The sequence below is a fragment of the Callorhinus ursinus genome, unplaced genomic scaffold, assembly GCF_003265705.2.
Source record: "Callorhinus ursinus isolate GAN/ISIS: 27379988/994484 unplaced genomic scaffold, GSC_fseal_2.0 scaffold12, whole genome shotgun sequence".
NCBI classification, from domain to species: Eukaryota; Metazoa; Chordata; class Mammalia; order Carnivora; family Otariidae; genus Callorhinus; species Callorhinus ursinus.
In genome coordinates, this window is record NW_027397074.1 from 42,627,803 (window position 1) to 42,647,950 (window position 20,148).

At 39.1% G+C, this 20,148-nt stretch overlaps 1 protein-coding gene across 1 annotated transcript in view; it reads right to left on the minus strand.

Annotated features, from left to right (window-relative positions):
• Nucleotides 1–2,029: 2,029 nt before the first annotated feature.
• The window catches only part of LOC141373775 (uncharacterized), a 149,958-nt gene continuing 131,839 nt past the window's right edge, over nt 2,030–20,148 (minus strand). Inside the window, exon 5 of the mRNA XM_073898546.1 lies at nt 2,030–2,141. The gene's annotated coding sequence lies outside the window, so the exon portion shown is untranslated. The remainder of the gene's footprint in view (nt 2,142–20,148) is intronic.

Genomic DNA, 20,148 nt, shown 5'->3' on the forward strand with positions numbered 1-20,148 from the left:
CAAAATCTTTCAAATGTCTTAGAAACCCTTAACTTAAACTAAGCCATAACACCAGGAAATATCTTTGCATACATGGCCTGTGATTCGTTCCTGCTTTTGGCATCCTTGGCAACACCATTGAATGCACTAAAGTCTGTGAACTCTGACCTTGTCAAGTGCTTCATGTTCAGTACTACTGCAAGTAATCTTCATAATCACATCACACTTTAAACACCAAGAATAAAACACCGTGTCAAGAAGAAAACACCTGTTTACCATCATGGACCATGTACTTCTGACCCAATGAGAAAGACCAGTTCAGAGCCCAGCATATATGAGAGTAAGTCTCTAGAACCCTATAATTCTAAAAAGTTCATTTATTGTACTGTCACCTCCCAAAGTCATCCTGGTGGAGAGGTCGCTTAAGAAAAGCTCACTTAAGAAGGCTCCAGGATGGACCGAAACAGCGCTCTGATGAACTTTCCTGCTAGAGCTGCAGTAAAGGGGAAAGAACACAGGCTATGGATTCAGAAGACTGCTATTCAAATTCCAGCTCCACTCCGATCAGTCAGGAAGCTTTGGGCATCGTTTTTCACCTTTTCTGAGCTCAACTTCCCTGTCTGGACCCTGGCTCTGGTAATACCCAACAAGATTGTCTTGATGGTCACAAGTTAATGTTATGTGGAAATTTCTGGCACATACAGGACTCCTAATAAATAGTTGTTGATAATAAATTGCAGATTAGGCCTGGAGCAGTGCTTGGCTTTCCAGATTAAAATGATACAGAATCCTTAGACCCATTAAAAACCTGATGTCTCTGGGGCACCTGGGTGGCTCAGTTGTTAAGCATCTGCCTTTGGCTCCAGTCATGATCCCAGGGTCCTGGGATGGCTCCGCAGGAAGCCTGCTTCTCCCTCTCCCACTCCCCCTCTTGTGTTCCCTCTCTGGCTGTGTCTCTCTGTCAAATAAATAAACAAAATCTTTAAAAAATAAAAATAAATAAAAATAAAAACCTGATGTCTCTATGTAAAGTAAGAGACATTTTCTTCCTTCTGTAAAGTGCTTCTTCTTAAAGTTAAGGAAAGATAACCCCTTTCCTAAGATTATTGTATTAAGATGAAGGTGGAAAATAGATGTGATACCAGCTAATAGACAGCCTTGAATGCCAAGTAGGGAATTTCGGCTTTATTCCATGAGGAAATCGTTAATGTTTCTAAACTAGGGAGTGACAGCTTAAGGCAAATTACTCCAATAGCACTGAATGAAATGATTTGGTGGTGGTTAAAGAGTGCAGAAGAAAGATTGGTTAGGAGGCAATTTAAATATTCCAGAGTAGAGGTATCAGACATTCAGATAATGATGGTAGTATGGATGGACCTGACATGAGGTCTCAAAAATCTCTTACTGGCTACAAACCGTTCATGGAAAATGAGTAGCATTTACCCTTCTGATGATAATGTTTTTATCATACAGTTGTCCCAGTAACCACTTCACAAAATAATTCCTTCAGGTAGTTGATATTTTTACATATTAATCTTAATAACATGAATATAAAAATGTGTCTTGGCCTAAAACAGACACTTTTTAAAAAGAGTTTACTTATTTATTTGAGAGAGAGAGCACGAGTGAGGGGGAGGGGCAGAGGAGAAGGAGAAGCAGACTCCCCACTGAGCAGGGACCCCCACGTGGGGCTCCATCCCAAGACCCTGAGATCATGACCTGAGCTGAAGGCAGACGCCGAACCGACTAAGCCAGCCAGGTGCCCCCAAAACAGACACTTTTAAGTAAAGTTTATTTATTTATTCTAACACAAACTCTTCAGTCTTGAGGAAGGAGGATAGAAGAATTATCTCAAAAAGACAAGACATGAATTTAAGAGTTCAGTGAAACAAAGTCAAAATGTAGGCTTAAGCTTTTAGTTTAACATGTTAATAAGCTTTTTATACAATGAGACTAGGAAATAGACTAATAATAGGAATGCACTGAGCATCCTATTGCAGAAGGCTCACCAGTTGCGAGGAATTGCAGCTAACATTTCAGGTTATGCAGGGCAGAAGAAATCATCTCATTATTTGTGTTCCTTTTACGACTGGAAACTCATCCTCTCAAATATTGCCATGGTTTTCAGCAAGCAAGATCATTTAGGTTCGCCATCTCAGGGGCTATTAAGAAATATTGGGTAGACATTACTAGGTTCATGTGCTTGCTTACTTCTTTCATTTTTCTCTTTGCTGACCAAAGGAAATTACAAACCATTATGTGCAACTGTGCCATCATTACAGATTTATGAGAGAAATAAATGACTCCTTTGATGGATTTAAGAATGCAGAAGGCTTAAGTAGATGCTTTCCTCAAAACATAATTCCATTTCCCATTGCCAAATCTGACCTCTCGCAAACTCCCTCCTTCTTTATAACTACTAATCCTGATGTAGAGAAAACAGAATATTGAAGAAAAATAAGTTTCTAACAACCCACCACTATAATATTCAATTCTTCAAACAAATTCGTAATTGTCAGTATCTATCTACTTAAGGGCAAGGTAAGTTTCATGGAAAAGGTTAGTTCCCTAATGATAAAGAATGGTATATAAAAGCTCATCAGTGCTAAACCATGCCCCTCAAAGTCTGACAGTTTTAATCAACTACATCTCAAATAGGAATAACTAAACATTTTTGAGTATGGAATTCTGAAATAGAAATTGGTAAGAGTTAAACTTGCCAAGAAGATGCAAAGCAACGTGGTTCCGTGAAGTATTGAACAACTGTGATGCCAAATGCATAGTTTTAATAAATCTTCACTCAGTCCTGATCAGGGAGCAGTAAGAAAGCCAATGATTGGTAAGGCAACCAATCAAGCTGTGAACAAAGCCAAGTCCTCTCAGTACTAGAGTAAAGATGAGAGAAATTGAAGTGAAAGGAGAAGGAATGTGATAGATTGCAAAAGGGGCCCACCAATGCCTCCCATTCCTGTATGTGTGCCCCATATGCACTACGCCTTTGTATCATGTGGATGAGCCTGGGCAAGCCTCCTGATGCTGACAGGCATGTGGCTCTCACTCGAGCAGACACAGAGCCACCACCAGACATAGGTAGAGCCTTCCAGCACCAGCTGAGCCAGTTTCGATGAGAGAAAACACCCAGCCAACCCACAAAACTGTAAGAAACATAGCTACTGTTGTTTTAATCCAAAGCTTTTGGACAGTGCTTTGTGCAGCCAGAGCTGATACAGAAAGTGGTCTGAGAACTGGAGAACTGGAGGGCTGCTGTGACAGCAACTTAGAATAGGCAGCACTGTCTTTGGGACGAGGTGGGAGACAGAGGCTAGAAAGGCAGCAAAAATAAATGGTAGCCAAAATTGGGAAAATGGTGCATACACTGTTGGCCGAAGCCAGACAACGGATGCATATAGTAGTGAAATAGTGAAACAATCCCAAAGCTCATGTCTATGATAATTTGGAAGACAGAAAATTTACCTAATGCATCTGTAGATTTGGCTAAGGAGCGTCCCTGGCAAAATGTTAAAGGAGTGGTTTTATTTTGATTTTTTAATTGCATAAGATAAGGTACAAAACAGAGAGATGAGCTAAGGAGGGAACTGTAGCTTTCCTGCAGAATTCTATAGGCATTATAAAGGAGCCAGGGGTTGAGAGCTTAGAAAATAAAACTATTTCATATCTCTGGTCTCTCTAGCCATTAAAGATTCTCAGAGTAAGAACTGATGTCAGGGTAAAGATCCAAATCGAGGGTGTGGCTGAAAGACCCCTCGTTAAACAACTGAATGGTGTAGGGTAGTACCTAGAATCTTCAGGATGCTGTATCCCAGCAGCCTGCCATGCAGCCTGAAGCTGAAAATAGCCCTCTCAGAAAGAGTTGGGTGATGTGCCTGTAGACTCCTAGGAACCCCACAAGTTTTTGAGAGAATTGCACTAACTGAATTCTGGCCAGCTTGGACTAAAACAGAAAGGATTGGAAATAAAAAGATTTCTCTGGGGCCCCAATTTCCTACATGCAAGAAGCAAGCTGAGAAAGCAACGCAACTAGGAACATGAGCTATTCTTTATTGAAGTGGAAGGGTGTCTCAGAAGGAGAGGAAAGAGCCCAGCAGGCATTAAACCCCCTTTCTTGGCAAAGAGCCTGGAAAGACAAGAAGCCAGAGAGTCGATTTTAGGAAAAACAACTGGCCCTAATCAAGAAACGCTACCTGCTTCTTGAGTAGAGGGAACCTAGCAACATGTGCCTGGCTTTGGACAATTTTTTTTCAAGTGTTAGCAAAAGTTTATTATTCTGAGTTATTACTTCTTTTTTTTTTCTTTTAAAGTCATCTCTACACCCAACATGGGGCTCGAACTCATGACTCCAAGGTCAAGAGTTGCATGCTCCACCAACTGAGCCAGCCAGGCACCCCTCTGATGATTACTCCTTAAGACCTTTAGTATATACATACAGGGTCCAGGGGTGAGAGCTTCGTTCCCTGGTGATTGAAGCTAGAACCACAACAAAGTAGCCCACCCAAAATAGCAGTTATATTCTTTCTCGGATCTTAGGAAGTTGGTAATTTTGCACATTAGAAACTATGTGAGGTTACCCATTTTAATTAGTAACCCTTGAATTCCTGATTATCAGAACAATAAGCCTGGATTAAAATTGTGCCACTTTCACTAATTTGAACTGCAGTTTTTTTTTTCCCCTGATCTAATCTATACATGCTAGATGTTTTGATCCCAAATCCTCCTCAGAGTGTCCTACTTCATTTTTTATGTTGAATAGAAAGGGATTTGTGTTAGTAGTTCCTGGTGGAGAATAATAGGCTCTCTGAAATTAGTATTTATTAACTATAAACAGAAATATCACAGTTCTTCCTGGAATGATAGTTCCCGAATTGTTCTAAGTCACATCCGTTGTACACTTCAAAGGGCCACTGAGAAAGAAGCAGCAAATCATGTTAATCTGGCCCAAGTACAAGACCACAAGTTCAGGCCCAGTGTCCTTGGCCATATGATGAAGGATACAAGAAATGAAGAAGGTAGGACTTCACCTGGGAGTGTTGATTGGGTTACCTGGTCCCTATTTTACTCTGGGTGTGAGGTCAGATAACTTTAAGAGAAACTGTACCTGAAGAAGCTGCATCCAGAGAGCCTCATCCATATCTGAACCAGTTGCATATCATAAGATCCTGGACTTCAATCCTGATACCTTAGGATAAACTTACCGGGGGGAAGAGTCCTATGACAGGAATAAGATTTTACAAGTAGGAGAAATGTGAATGATTTGTGGCCAGAAGGCAGACTGGTAAACTGTAAAAAAGAGCCACATATTCTTCCCATTCCTGAACGCAAGCCCTCTTCCCATATGACTTTACAACTCAGCCCATCAAGAGCCAGACTTTATTTTTCTACCCCTCAGATCTGAACTTGATCATATGATTTTGCTTGAGCTGATAGCACACTGCCAGCATGACATGAATAGAGGCTTAGAAAGTGCTAGTACATTGGGACTTGCCCTCTGTTGCTGCTTGGAGTCTTTCTGCCGCCATGTGGGGGAGTCTGGGCCGGCCTGCTGGGTGATGAGAGGCACCCGGCTGTCATGCCAGCTGACGCAGGCCACCTCCCATCCAGAGAGGGAAGCTCTCCCAGACCACATCCAGCTTGGCCAAGCCAGTCCAGACCAGAAGAGCTCCCAAACCCCACACAACCATGAGAAATAATAGATGTTGTATAATCCACTAAGTTCAGGTATGGCTTTTAGCCAGAAAAATTCCATGGATAAAAGAGGTTCTTCCTAAAAAAGTTTGTTCTTTGGGATTATAGCAAGAGCAGAAAAGATAAAGGAAGCTGTAACACGAGCAAGATTTTACAGAAAAGTTTCTAAAAGAAAATGGAAAGAGTAAAGCAAAGGGCATATAATGGAGAGGAAAACAAAAGACAGTATCATTGACGCACCCAGAATTTCATTTTTAAAATAAAAGCCAGAGTCCACCAAGGAATCTACACATATTCAGTTCATACATCAATAGCCTTACATGCCACGGTAGTGGGCAACTGGAATTTTCCTCCCCAGTTTAGGTGAGTAGATCATGAAATTGTGCGCATTGTTCTATAATACTAAGGCAGGAAAATTATCTCATATTTTTAGAAAAATTTTCACCAAGGAGAGAGATAAAAAGGATTGTAGCATTTTATTTTATTTTTTTTTTAAAGATTTTATTTATTTATTTGACAGAGAGACAGCGAGAGAGGGAACATAAGCAGGGGGAGTGGGAGAGGGAGAAGCAGGCTTCCCGCCGAGCAGGGAGCCCGATGTGGGGCTTGATATCAGGACCGTGGGATCATGACCTGAGCCGAAAGCAGACGCTTAACAACTGAGTCACCCAGGCACCCCAGGATGTAGCATTTTAAACAACAAACATTAATCAGATTATCTTATCCCTCTGAGTCTTCTCATTAATCAAGAACATATGTAATTAATAGATTACTTTCAACACGTCTCAGGACCTTTCTACTTGCTCTTCTGTCTGTCTGGAACACTCTTCCCTTGTGTATTTCCATGTTTTAAATGTCACCCTCCGGTGATGCCTTTCCTGACCACCCTTTTGGAATTGTAAACTGTTTCCTATTTCCCTTCCCTGCTTTATTCTTCTTTGTACTTAAAAACCTCTCATGTACTATATAACTTACTCGTTTGGCTTATGACCTCTCTCCCACTAGAATGTAAATTTCGTAAACACAGGGACTTTTTTCTGTTTCTCATTGTTGTATCCCAAACACCCCAAAAACTGACAGGCTCATGGTAGGCCCTCAATAAATATTCACTGAATGGAAGAATTGATTCTTTTGTCATTAAATTGTTCTTTGGTATTGTATTAGAAGACGCTTGTGATTTTCATTGTCAAAACAAAACAAAACACTGTGTGACCTAAATGTGGTATCCTGTTCACAGCAGTAGTCGATACTTTCAAAAGAAAGTAAAACTTCAGTATGAATTGAGCCACTTGCCCAGAGCATCTTCAGGAAATAAAGAACTGCAAAACTTCCACAATGATCTGTTTGTGCCCTGAGGCATGAGATTCTATTACCTTTATCTTAATATTCATAACTGCAGTATTATGACTGGTCATAAAATTATCTAGCCCTTTCTAATTCATCCATTGACTAAATCTATGACCTCCCAGGGTAGTAAATTCCACAGGTTGGCCATACACTGGGTGAAGAAATATTTTCCTTATGCTTTTTTTTATTCTGACTTTATATCAGCCATTAATTTTGCAAAATGAGTGACCCTTGTCTTAATATTTGGAAGACACAGATAGACCACATTAATTAGAGAAGAGAGAAGAACCATATGGTCCTCTCAATTGATGCAGAAAAAACATTTGACAAAATACAGCATCCTTTCCTGATTAAAACTCTTCAGAGTATACGGATAGAAGGAACATTCCTCAATCATAAAATCCATCTATGAAAAACCCACAGTGACTATCATCCTCAATGGGGAAAAGCTAAGAGCCTTTCCCTTAAGATCAGGAACACGTCAAGGATGCCCGCTCACGCCATTATTGTTCAACATAGTACTAGAAGTCCTAGCAACAGCAATCAGACAACAAAAAGAAATAAAAGTATTCTAATTGGCAAGGAAGAAGTCAAACTCTCTCTTTTCGCAGATGACATACTTTATGTGGAAAACCCTAAAGATTTCACCCCCAAATTACTAGAACTCATACAGCAATTCAGTAATGTGGCAGGATACAAAATCAATGCACAGAAATCAGTTGCTTTCTTATACACTAACAATGCAAGTATAGAAAGAGAAATTAGAGAAACAATTCCATTTACAATAGCACTAAAAACCATAGGATACCTCAGAATAAACCTAACCAAAGAGGTAAAAGATCTATACTCTAGGAACTACAGAACACTCATGAAAGAAATTGAAGAAGACACAAAAAGATGGAAAAACATTCCATGCTCATGGATTGGAAGAATAAACATTGTTAAAATGTCTATGCTACCCAGAGTAAACTATATCTTCAACGCCATCCCGGTCAAAATTCCAATGACATTTTTCAAAGTGCTGGAACAATCCTAAAATTTGTATGGAATCAGAAAAGACCCTGAATCACCAAGGAAAGGTTGAAAAAGAAAAACAAAGGGGGCATCATGTTGCCCAATTTCAAGCTATATTACAAAGCAGTGATCACCAAGACAGCATGGTACTGGCACAAAAACAGACATATAGACCAATGGAACAGAATAGAAAGCCCAGATATGCACCCTCAAATCTATGGTCAAATAATCTTTGACAAAGCAAGAAAAAATATGCAATGGAAAAAAGACAGTCTCTTCAATAAATGGTGCTGGGAAAATTGGACAGCCACATGCAGAAGAATGAAACTCAACCATTCTCTAACACCATACACAAAGAAAATGGATGAAAGACCTCAACGTGAGACAGGAATCCATTAAAATCCTAGAGGAGAACATAGGCAGTAACCACTTTGACATCGGCCACAGCAACTTCTTTCAAGACACATCTCCAAAGGCTAGTGAAAAAAAGCAAACATGAACTCTTGGGACTTCATCAAGATAAAAAGCTTCTGCACAGCAAAGGATACAGTCAACAAAACAAAGAGGGAACCCACAGAATGGGAGAAGATATTTGCATATGACACTACAGATAAAGGGCTGGTATCCAAGATCTGTAAAGAACTTCTCAAACTCAGCACCCAAAAAACAAATAATCAAGTCAAAAAATGGGCAGAAGACATGAGCAGACATTTCTCCAAAGTTATTACTTAGCCATCAGAAAGGATGAATACCCAACTTTTACATCAACATGGATGGGACTGGAGGAGATTATGCTAAGTGAAATCAGTCAAGCGGAGAAAGTCAATTATCATATGGTTTCACTTATTTGTGGAACATAAGGAATAGCCTGGAGGACATTAGGAGAAGGAAGGGAAAAATGAAGCGGGGGGGGGGGGGGGAAATCGGAGGGAGAGATGCACCATGAGAGACGATGGACTCTGAGAAACAAACTGAGGGCTCTAGAGGGGAGGGGGGTGGGGGGATGGGTTAGCCCTGTGATGGGTATTAAAGAGGGCACGTACTGCATGGAGCACTGGGTGTTATACGAAAACAATGAATCATGGATCACTACATCAAAAACTAATGATGTATTGTATGGTGACTAACATAACATAATAAAATAAAATTTTAAAAAAAGGAAAACACAAAATTACATAAATTGAGCTTGCAATAAGGATGTCATTTTGGTTGTTCTGTATGGTCATGTTCCATTTATCATGTGAATGTGTGGCTGTGTTCGAAGGGTAGGAATAGCTAATTGTTTTCCTTTTAGGTTTTTACTCTCATAGGAGGAAAGAAAGGACATGTCAGGATAGAGATAAAGGGAAAAGGAGAAAAGGAAAACAAACAAGGGCCATGTGAGACCATCCAGACTGTAGGTCACTATCATTCTACTCCGGTTTTTTAAAGTTGCTATGGTCTAAGATGATAAGGAAAATTGATTCAATCAGTTTTAAAGCTGAATTTTTCCTGGTAACAAGCATTTGACTACTTCTATCCCTTAGGTTAGAAGCAAAGAAGAAGGATTTGCTCTTGACAGGATCTTATTCTTAAGGCTAAGATTATCTTTAAAACCTATTAACAAAGTATTTTCTAATAGAATGCCTGCATGGGATTTGGGTGTGTGTGTCATTTTTCATTGAAATGTGTAAGGTCAGCTAATAAGGGGCAGTCTGCTGCCTGCTGCATGATTAATCAGGTTGGGGGCCTCAGTGGGATTAAGCCTTGGAATACACAAGGATTGTTTATTTGTTTATGTATTTACTTATTTATCTTTTAGCTTTGGCAATTCAGAACTTTACTCACTGTACTAATTACAAATTTTTGTAAGAACACAAGATCCTCCATTTATATAAGGTTAGACTTTCAATTAAGTCTTTTAAGGATTACATACAGTTTTAATACAGAGCAAGAAATGGTTGGACATACCGGTGTGAAACGGTGAAGCATTTTAGCACTTGGGGTTTTTAGGTGATGAAAAGTGTGCACATGAAAAACAGTTATGATTGCAGATTATAAGATACTGTATATTAACATCTATGTGGGTTGGCACACATGCATTAGAAAAAAACCATCATAGGCTGGAAAGGATTTTACAATCTGGTCCAATGCGAACATTTTACAAAAGAAGAAATGAGTGCTTGAGAAGTGATGTATTCAAGATAACAGAGCTACTTAGTGGAAGGCAGAAAGGTCAGGCAATCGTGCTGACTTTCATCAAAGGCCAACAATTCTGCCTGTCATAACATCTTCGATAGGATGACCTTTCGACATGTGACCAAAGGTTGGTCACCTGGATGTCATTCCAGGCCTTGTCTGCTCAAGGTCAGAGAAATCTGCTCCTCTTTTTCAAGATCTGGAACACCAGAAAGACTACTGCACCTTGGGCATAATCAGTGGGAAAAGCAACTTATAAATAAATGTACAAGGAAAGAGTTGCCATGATGCTCCTTCCTCTCCGAACGCCTCCCTCCCACCGCCCCCCAAAAGATGAGTAAAGTAACTAAAGCCTTTTCAGTCATGCACCGGCAATGCATCTGACAACACTGATGAGTATGTTGATCTAACACATACTAAAATATTACTTCTGAATCTGTGATTCCAGTTTTCTTTACAGTATGGCACATAATTATAACTTTAGGTCACATGTTATGGGTCTGGCCAGAGGCTTGGAGTCATGCCACTATTGCTTCTACGATTACTAATTCTCTATTCTTGGGAGATATTTTTATGCTTTGTGTGTCATTTTGTCACATGGAATATGTTGTAATGAGTATATTTATGAGTTCAGCCATTGGGAGTGGGAACTGATGTATTATGTAGCCTTGCACCTCATGTGCAGCTGAATTATAACGCAGACCTTAACAGCCAACAAGTCTGTGTTCAGAGAAAAAAAGAATTTCCAAACATAAACCATGTTCTTGGCACTGGCCTCGAATACTGGACATTCATAATCCACAAATGCCCAGACTATAAATTTGCAAGTTGCATTAATATGGCAGTAAAAGTCACTCTTCTGAAAGCTGCACTTGTAAAATATTTATAAATTCACATGGTTGTTCCTGGCAAATAACTACATCTGTCAGCTCTGTCTTTTTGCTCCAAAAGCAGCAGGGTTGGTGTCCTGTGTAATTCACAATATGTTCATAAAAAATTATTTTGGAAAAATCAAGATCGAAGACATCTTGTTCTAAGGGGAAATATATCTGCTCCTTCAACGGTTTGGTGTTACTGTTGGATCTCCTGAGATTTTTTTTCTCATCAAGGCTTTTTCTCTGAACAAGTTTTCATTTTATTGGACTTATCTAGTTTCCAAATTAGCAAGCTAATTCCTGTGGGGTTGTCTTAAAAATCCCATATTAATACATACAACACAGTGGACTTTCTTAGTCCCGAGGTCAATATGTATCAATGCCATATGGTGAAGAAATTTTCTATGTATATTATCATTTCCTTACAGTATTTAGGAGACATTTACATAGGGAGCTGTCTATACAGATCTGTCTAAATAGTTGTCTGCAGGAGGGAAAGAACGAAAGGGGGGAAATTGGAGGGGGAGACGAACCATGAGAGACGATGGACTCTGAAAAACAAACTGAGGGTTCTAGAGGGGAGGGGGGTGGGGGGATGGGTTAGCCTGGTGATGGGTATTAAAGAGGGCACGTTCTGCATGGAGCACTGGGTGTTATACGCAAACAATGAATCATGGAACACTACATCACAAACTAATGATGTAATGTATGGTGATTAACATAACATAATAAAAAAAATTTTTAAATCAAAATAAAAAATAAATAGTTGTCTGCTTGTTTATCTTTAAGATAGGAGAAAAATAAAAAGAGAAGACACCAGATTACATTTGCACACAGATGTATGCCATCTCGGTTTATTCTTTTCAGCCCACTGTTTCTGAAAAACACAAACAAACAAACAAAAAAATTTCCTCTGAAATCATACCTACTAAGAGGCTGAGTACTTGACAACAAAATGTACTCTTGTATTTACATTTATATAATTTTTACAGATATCTAGCTTTTCCTTCCCTCTCCTCCAAGGAAAAAAAAACAATTTAGATTGTTTAAAATTGAAATATGCTTGTTAGACAGAACAGTTAAAGGTGAGATCAAAATTTTAAAACACCATATAGTATCATGGTCCTTAATTTTTTCTGGATAATGCATCCCCTTAAGAATCTGGTGAAACCTTTGGGCTCTTTCTACAGAAAAATGCAAGTGAGTAAACACACACACTCTACACACACATCTGCATACAAATTCAGGTGTTCACAGACCACAATACCATTTCACAGACCACCATAGAAGAAGGAGAAAGAAACTGTGTATCGGGAAGTTAGAATCAAATTATCAGTATAGCTAAGCACAGAATTTATCTCTCATCTTTGCAGCCAAAGCAAAAAGAAAAATTCAATGGGTTGTATAGGTATAGATGGCCATGTTTAGTAAAGGAATACGCACCAGGTTTTCAGGAGACATATTTTAAGAGGAATTTGTCAGGTAGATGGATCTTTGATTAATAATTAAACATTCAATGAACAATGTCTTTAACAGCAGTTTTACAAAGGTGTAAACCTATTTTTCACGTGGCCGTTTTCACATTGTTCCCTTAATAAATCCTGGGGATATCCTTATTAAATAGTAATTTTTATGAGCAGTTATACCAATGGAGCCTAGGTAATCCGGCTTCTGTATCTGACCTGACACAGCAGCACATGATTTTCCTCTCAAGAAAGCTCCAGTATCCATAAGGCACAATGTGCCTGCAGTGGCCTTTCCTCAACTACACCCAGGTCAGTGGGCCCTTCTGGGGAAACTGCGCAGATTCGCTGCCTCACACACCTGGTGGGCCTCTGGGGAAAGAAGGTAACTCCAAGCAAGGCACCAACAGATACATGAGTTAAAGAGGTAGAGCTAAAAACTACAAATAGATTAGAGTGGGACTGAAGTCTTGTCTGTCTTGATTTCTGCACATTGTGAAGAACTGTATGGTTTATGTGTTGATCTTTTTTTAGCCATAAAGCTGTTCCAGTCAGGCATATCACCTGGGAATGAGAGAGAACTGACTTTAGACCAACTCATCCATCACTGAGGAAAAGAGATACTGGTCAGGGAAACACAAAGCTAAGGAAGGAGGAGTATTATTAGATCACTAGATAGAAATGGATTGCCTGATTATATTGGATCCATCAAACGCTATTCTGGTGATTAGCATCTCAAATCATATACATATACATATAATTTTTTTCAGAGAAATTGTCACGTAGCTTCTTTAAGGCATGATAGCATGATGTCTTATCAAGTCAGAAGAGCAAAATTTCTTGATAAGATGCTTAAGACAGAAAGCCCTGGTATCATCTGTGTAAATAAGGTCAGAAGAGCCATCGTTTCCCTCCACAAATGGAGGGTGGGGTTGGGGATTTACTTTGTGGGATTCAGTCAATTTTGTATGGGGCACAGTTTATGAAAAGAGGTTCCAACATTTGGGCCTGAAGGGCCTGGGCTGCATATCCATAGCAGTGCCTGGGGTAAATTCAGGGGCTAGAAAATCCTAAAATCAGCAGCCTTCTCCAGAACTTTCTTATGAGTGACATCTGGGGTGAATTACGTTTCTGTTTAGTCTTGGCCTTAGCTACAGATGTGAAGGTGTAAATGTGCTTTCCAGGAACTGTAGATTATATGGTCATGATGTAGACCACTTTTATTAGGAGCTCAAGTACCACATTTCCAGAAATATGAAGAATGACAGCAAGGAAAAAAGCCTTTAGAGCTTAAATTACAGCCACATCTAATGAACTCAGAGGTGTTTTTCACTTACCAGGGTATTGCTTTTCAACTCCTGTAGCTTAAATGAATCTAGTGATCATAACAGTAAATATGGGTTCCAAAGTTATCCCAAGAGGTATCATTAGTCACATATTACATCCTTTTCTAATTTGTACACTTTCCATGTTTCAGGGTTTCACAGGACTGCTGAAACCTCCAGAATTTCATGTTTCCCTCAGCAGTCTACAATAACCCTTAGTCTGAATGACATGTATTATTTCCTCCGCAAACATGTGATGTGGGAAGCTTAGTAAAAGATTTATTATAAGAAACGGCTCGATGTTTTATTTCCTCCCTTAATTGAATACATTATTGCTCTGTGTTTAGAAATGCTGTGTTGATGTATTACACCTTGGAACAACTATGCACATGCCATCTGCGGCAGGAAGGTTTATTAGACTACAAATCAGGATACAGATGTTGGAGGGAAAGCTATGTATGCTAAGTCATAATACATCACGGCACATTTTAAATCTGTAAATCATGGTGGTCCAGCAGGTTTTTACTTTTAAAAAATTAGATATTGGTTCTTATGAAAATGAAGGAACTAGAAACCCTCTCCTTCATCATACACACAATAGGTAAAGTGATAAGCCACTGAGGTGGTTGCTCTGTCCCTGTAGATGGGAAAAAGGACTAACTAACTTCAAAAGAAAAATCTCACCGTCTCATTCCTTAATACTAGCTTAAAGACCCATATTTAAAGTCAGCACTCAGAAGCAAAGGAGCAGATACATCTTCTGGGAGTGTAAATGATCACATATTTATTGATCCATTTCACAAATTTAAATTTTCATCCATTTATTCCAAAGAGCATTTATTGAGTACCTGTAACTTGCTAGGTGATACTGTGCTCTAGGGTTTTATTAAAATGAGACTCACTTGTATTATTCTGATGCAGGAGGAGCTGTTGGATTTCTTTTTCTCTCTAACTATTTCAAGTTCAGGCCTAATAATGGACAAACTGCCTCCAGAAAGTTTACAAGAATATACCAACTGTTTCATTAGTCAAAAGGATTAACGGGATGAAGCTTGGCCAGTGCAGCTAGAGGATTGCTTTCCTGGGAGATGATGTGATTCTCTTCCATTAGATTCTCAAAAATATAACTCAATTGTACCAATCTTAAATAAATAAAATCCAGGATGCTCACACTTTCAAGAGGGATTCGTGTTCTGTAGATCTATTGATCTTCTGCACTCTTCTTCAAGTATCTGGGGGAATCATTAACAATACTTTGTTCTGATCTACTCACCTGTCATCCGAGGCTCTTCCAGCTCTCTACAAATACATTTGGCTTTATTCATCATACTTATTCTATAATAAAGACCTAACATTACTGGCATTTACAATTGGGAGGCTTAAGACTTTTAAAAATTAGATTATATATGCCTTTTAAGTAGGGTATAGATTTTCAAGACACAGTGGTCTTCTCTTTCCCTGGAACTATTCAGAAGAGAGTCTGCCTTTGGTTGGGCAGCACAGGCAAGTGCAACAATTCAAGAAAACACTGTGAAAATGCACATGTCACCACGAAAAGGAGAACATCTTACTTTCTCTTAAGCAGAGTCAAACAGGTGATTATTATTAACCATCTATCACATTTGTGTAACAAGTAAGTTGCATGGCACTGTCATGTACACTGTCTCATTTGTCATATGGAGGATGGTATGTATTCATTCATTCCTCAAATTTTCATGAATACCTACTGGTGCCAGGTATCTTACTCTGTACTGGGGACACTATGGTGAATAAGACACATTCTCAGCAAGCTTACTTTCTAGTTGAAGAGTAAGATGTAAGCCATTAGTTCATTCTAATATGTTATAATGCAGATATGATGAAGTATTGAAGCAACACAGAGTTACTGGTATCATAGTCTCATTTTACAGAAAAGCAAACTGTTCAGTAGTATTAATAGTATAGGATAGTTTTAAATATTAAATGAGAAACTGTATTAAAGTACCTAATACAATGCCAATCCATAGTAAGGACTCCCTGAGTGTTATTACTAAAGAGGTAGCATGAGGGGCACCTGGGTGCTCAGCCGGTTAAGCATCTGCCTTCAGCTCAGGTCATGATCCCAGGGTCCTGGGATGGAGCCCAGCATTAGGCTCCCTGCTCAGTGGGGAGCCTGCTTCTCCCTCTTCCACTGTTCCTCCCCCAACTCGTGCTTGTGCTCTCTCTCAAATAAATTAATAAAATCTTTTTTTTTTTGAGAGGTAGCATGAGTAATAGTTAGGAGTGTGGGCTCTATCAAACTTTTTGTCTTGAATCCCAACTCTAATACTTAGTTGTGTGGCCTTGGGAGATAATAGAATCAATCTAGATCTCAGTTTCCCCAGGCCTAAGATGGGAATACCAAATGTAACCATTTCCTAGGGTTGTTATCATGAGGATTAATTTGACATAAATGCTCAAAAAATGTTATCTATAGTAAAGATCAAAGCTGGGAGGAGGTCTGAAAACTTTCAATCACACCAAACTCCTAGTTGGCTTCTCACAAAATACAGAGTATGGACCTGAAGAGCGGCATGCCCTTAAGTTTTACTGTGGCAGAGCAGAGTCTCCTGCAAAGAGTTCCAGGTGGGAGGAGGCAGCAAAGGATATTTGGCATCTTGGAGCTTTAAGGAAAAACTGCCCAAAAGAGGAGGAGAGCATGGAACTAGTGGGGATGGGGTAACTGGGCTTCAGTGGGAGTTGGAGTAGACACAACAGAGGGAAATGGCTTTAAGAAGAGAGAAGGGAGGGGTGCCTGGGGGGCTCAGTTGGTTAAGCATCTGCCTTCAGCTCAGGTCATGATCCCGGGGTCCTGGGATCAAGCTCTGCATCCAGCTCTCTGCTCAGCGGGGAATCTTCTTCTCCCTCTCCCTCTGCCTGCCACTCCTCCTGCTTGCGCGTTCTCTCTCTCTCTCTCTCAAATAAATAAATAAAAAAATAGGAAGAAAGGAAGGATACATCATGCACACACTTTGCATTTTTTCTACCACTAGGTAAGAGATAATCTTTCCAGTACGTCTGATCCATATTTTGTAAGTGAGGGCATTATTTTTTATTAAACAACTTCTAAAATGTAATGAATAGAACTTAACTAAGTAAGAGTATCCAAAACACACCTTTGAAGATGTCTGATAGAAATATATGCTCCTTTCTCTCATTTGGATTCCCAGAAGAAAATTGTTGGACATGAAGTAGAGGCAAATATTACTCCATAATATGTGTCATGCTACTTTTCATTTTCTTTTTTTGAATGAGTGATTTAAATTTCTTTCTGTACATAATGGATAGAGAGTGGCTGAAAATAAAGTCCATAAATGGTCCTATAGTGAACATGACCTAAAAACATTAACTGTAAGAGCAATAGTAATACAACTAAGAGGCCTGCATTGTCTCCTCAGCAGAAGCCCCTACGACAAACCCCTCCAGAGAACCTATTATGTTATTTTTGAAATACGTCTTCTCTTGGTCACCGAGCTGCAAAGAATCATAGAGTTTGGGGGCTGAAAGGGAAGTTCAAATAATTTAATCCAATCCTCTAGGGTTGACAAAACTAAGGCCTTTAGACAACTACTGACTTGACAGTATTTAACAGCCAGTTATAGTAAGGGCATTTCTGTCTTAATTCAGAAACAAGAGAACAATGATAGCTGCAAATTTTTACTGAACATTTATAAGGGGCTCAGCACTGGTTGTTCTATATGCACTATTTCTTTCTTCCCTCGAAATAACCCTGTAAGAAAAGTCCTATTGTAAGAAAAGTCCCCATTTTGCCAAGAAGAAGATATGAGCCTTCGAGAGGTTATTTAACTCACCCTAGGTTACAGAGCTAAAAGAGCCAGAAATTAATAAAAACCCTTGGGTCTGCAGGAAATCAAGGTCGAGGTCCTTAGTTATTAATATTGCCTGTGGTGACTCTGTGGAAAGGATGCTTGGGCTCTAGTGTCAACTTTATTAATAACCTGAAACATGGCCTTGGAGAGTCACCACCTCTCTGGTTCTCAATTTCCTGATACTAGAAAGAAGAATCATTTTCATCCTGTTTGCCCCACAGGATAATTGTGTGGGCAAGATGAGATGATAAATATTACACTTGTTTTTCTTTTTGTTTTTTAGTGAACTCTACCTCCAATGTGGGGTTTGAACTCACGACCCCAAGATCAAGAATTGCATACTCTCCCGACTGAGCCAGCCAGGCGCCCCCATATTACAGTTATTTTAAAAGTATTTTACAAATGTAAGGAGATATCTAAAGCAGGAGAATAAAACAGTAGGGTACAAAGAGTCACTACTTTCTCTATAAGCAAGAAGGTATATGGCTGGGTTAATAGAAGACAATCAATCCATTCGCTCGTTAACATTTTTACTCACCAGTGGGCATGGAAATATCAGCTGTGACCCCAATATAAAAGCTGTTGTCAAATGTAGACAGGGAGCTTGGTTTTCTGGATAACTAAGCTGCTTCACGACAGAGTTCAGAATTAGGCCACAGTTTCTCCACAAGGCAAACAACACACATTCACAGCATGTCGCCCAGTTTTGCTACAGTAGTGTTTCTCCAGCTCAGCATATTTGGGGTCAGATAATTCTTTGTTGTGGGAGGCTGTCCTGTGCATTGCAGGATGTGTAGCAGCATCCTTGACGTATACCCCACTCAATGCAATAGCACCCCCACAAACCAATTGGGACAATCAAAAATATCTTCAGATATTGCCAAATGCCCTGCCCCACCGCAGTGGAGAACCACTGCACTAGGACATGATTTTAAAGTAATTCATGAATGTGAACTGAGGAAATAAAAGAACTAAGCACATTGTTTTAAGTATTAAGAAATAATAAAGAGAAAAAATATGCCCCAAGCAGCCGTTATCACTTCCAAATAGCACATTACCAACTTCCAAGGTGATGCCAGTCAGTACAGAATTACACAGCAGCAAAATTAATTTGTAGAGATCTGAGGAGAAAAAGGGAATAGGGTACCCCAAAAAAAAGTAGTGACTTCCACTTTCTGAAAATGAAGGAAGGTATTTAAGTAAATTTATTGAGATGCAATTAACATACCATACAATTCACCCATTTAAAATATACAATTCAATGGGAGACACCTGACTGGCTCAGTCAGAAGAGAAGAGGGTGTGACTTTTGATCTCAGGGTTGTGAGTTTGAACCCCACATTGGGCACAGAGATTAGTTAAATTGATAAATAGATAAAAACTACAAAATATACAATTCGATGGTTTTCAGTTTATTTGTAGGGTTGTACAACCATCACCACAACCCAATTTTAGGACGGTTTCAGAGAATGAAGGAGTTTTAACCTGTGATTTAAATGCTGCCAGTTTAATGGGTCTCTGTTCTTGTACTAGAGATTACTGGAAGCCTCCTCTCCAGAAGTAAACATCCAAACTAGCAATCACCAAGTGGCTGATTAAAACAAGACTATATTTTATTCTTTGAGTAGTTAGCTTCCTGTCAAAGAATACATACATTGTCTCTCCTCTTTCATCACTCTCTAATAATACTGGTTATGTTATAGGCCACCATATTACATTTGAGAACATTTGAAGCAAAAAGTGCCTCAAATGAAAACTCTTTACATATAATTATGAATTTCTGCTATACATAACCATCACTAAGACGACTCATAACTAGTGTAGCATGTCTAGGCCAGTTCAGATCCTTGGCAGTAATAGCACAATTCTTTTAACAGCCAAGATCCAATAAGTAACCCTTGACAAAGCATTATTGTTTATTCTGTTAGCTATTAAACCACTCTTTGCATACTTGGATGCATAAGCATGCAAAATGGAAATTTTTATTCTAAGTTATGTGCCACACTTTGCGTATAGAACAAAAGTTGTTTAAATATATGTGGGAAACTCCAATGTGTTTTCTCCATAAGGAAAATTTATCTGTGAACAAGGGTCTAATTTAAAATTGTATAGAAAAGCCAAATATACACCCTCTGATATGCAGCTCAGTCCTGTTTCCCAACCCACCCCACCCCACCCCAATCTCCCTCATTAACAAAAAGTTGTCACAGTTCTTTAATATGACAGAATAAGAATAGTATTTCAACAAAAGATGAAATGCTAAGAAATTTCCTCCCAAAAAACAGGTTATTCATTTATTCCTGAATCAATAAGCCAGCAAAAACAGGATCCTATTTGATCTGGCAAAACCTCTTGTGCTTTTAGATTCTGTGAAAATGGAAAAGGAAAAAAGAATTTCTTCCATATTCTTTATGCATAA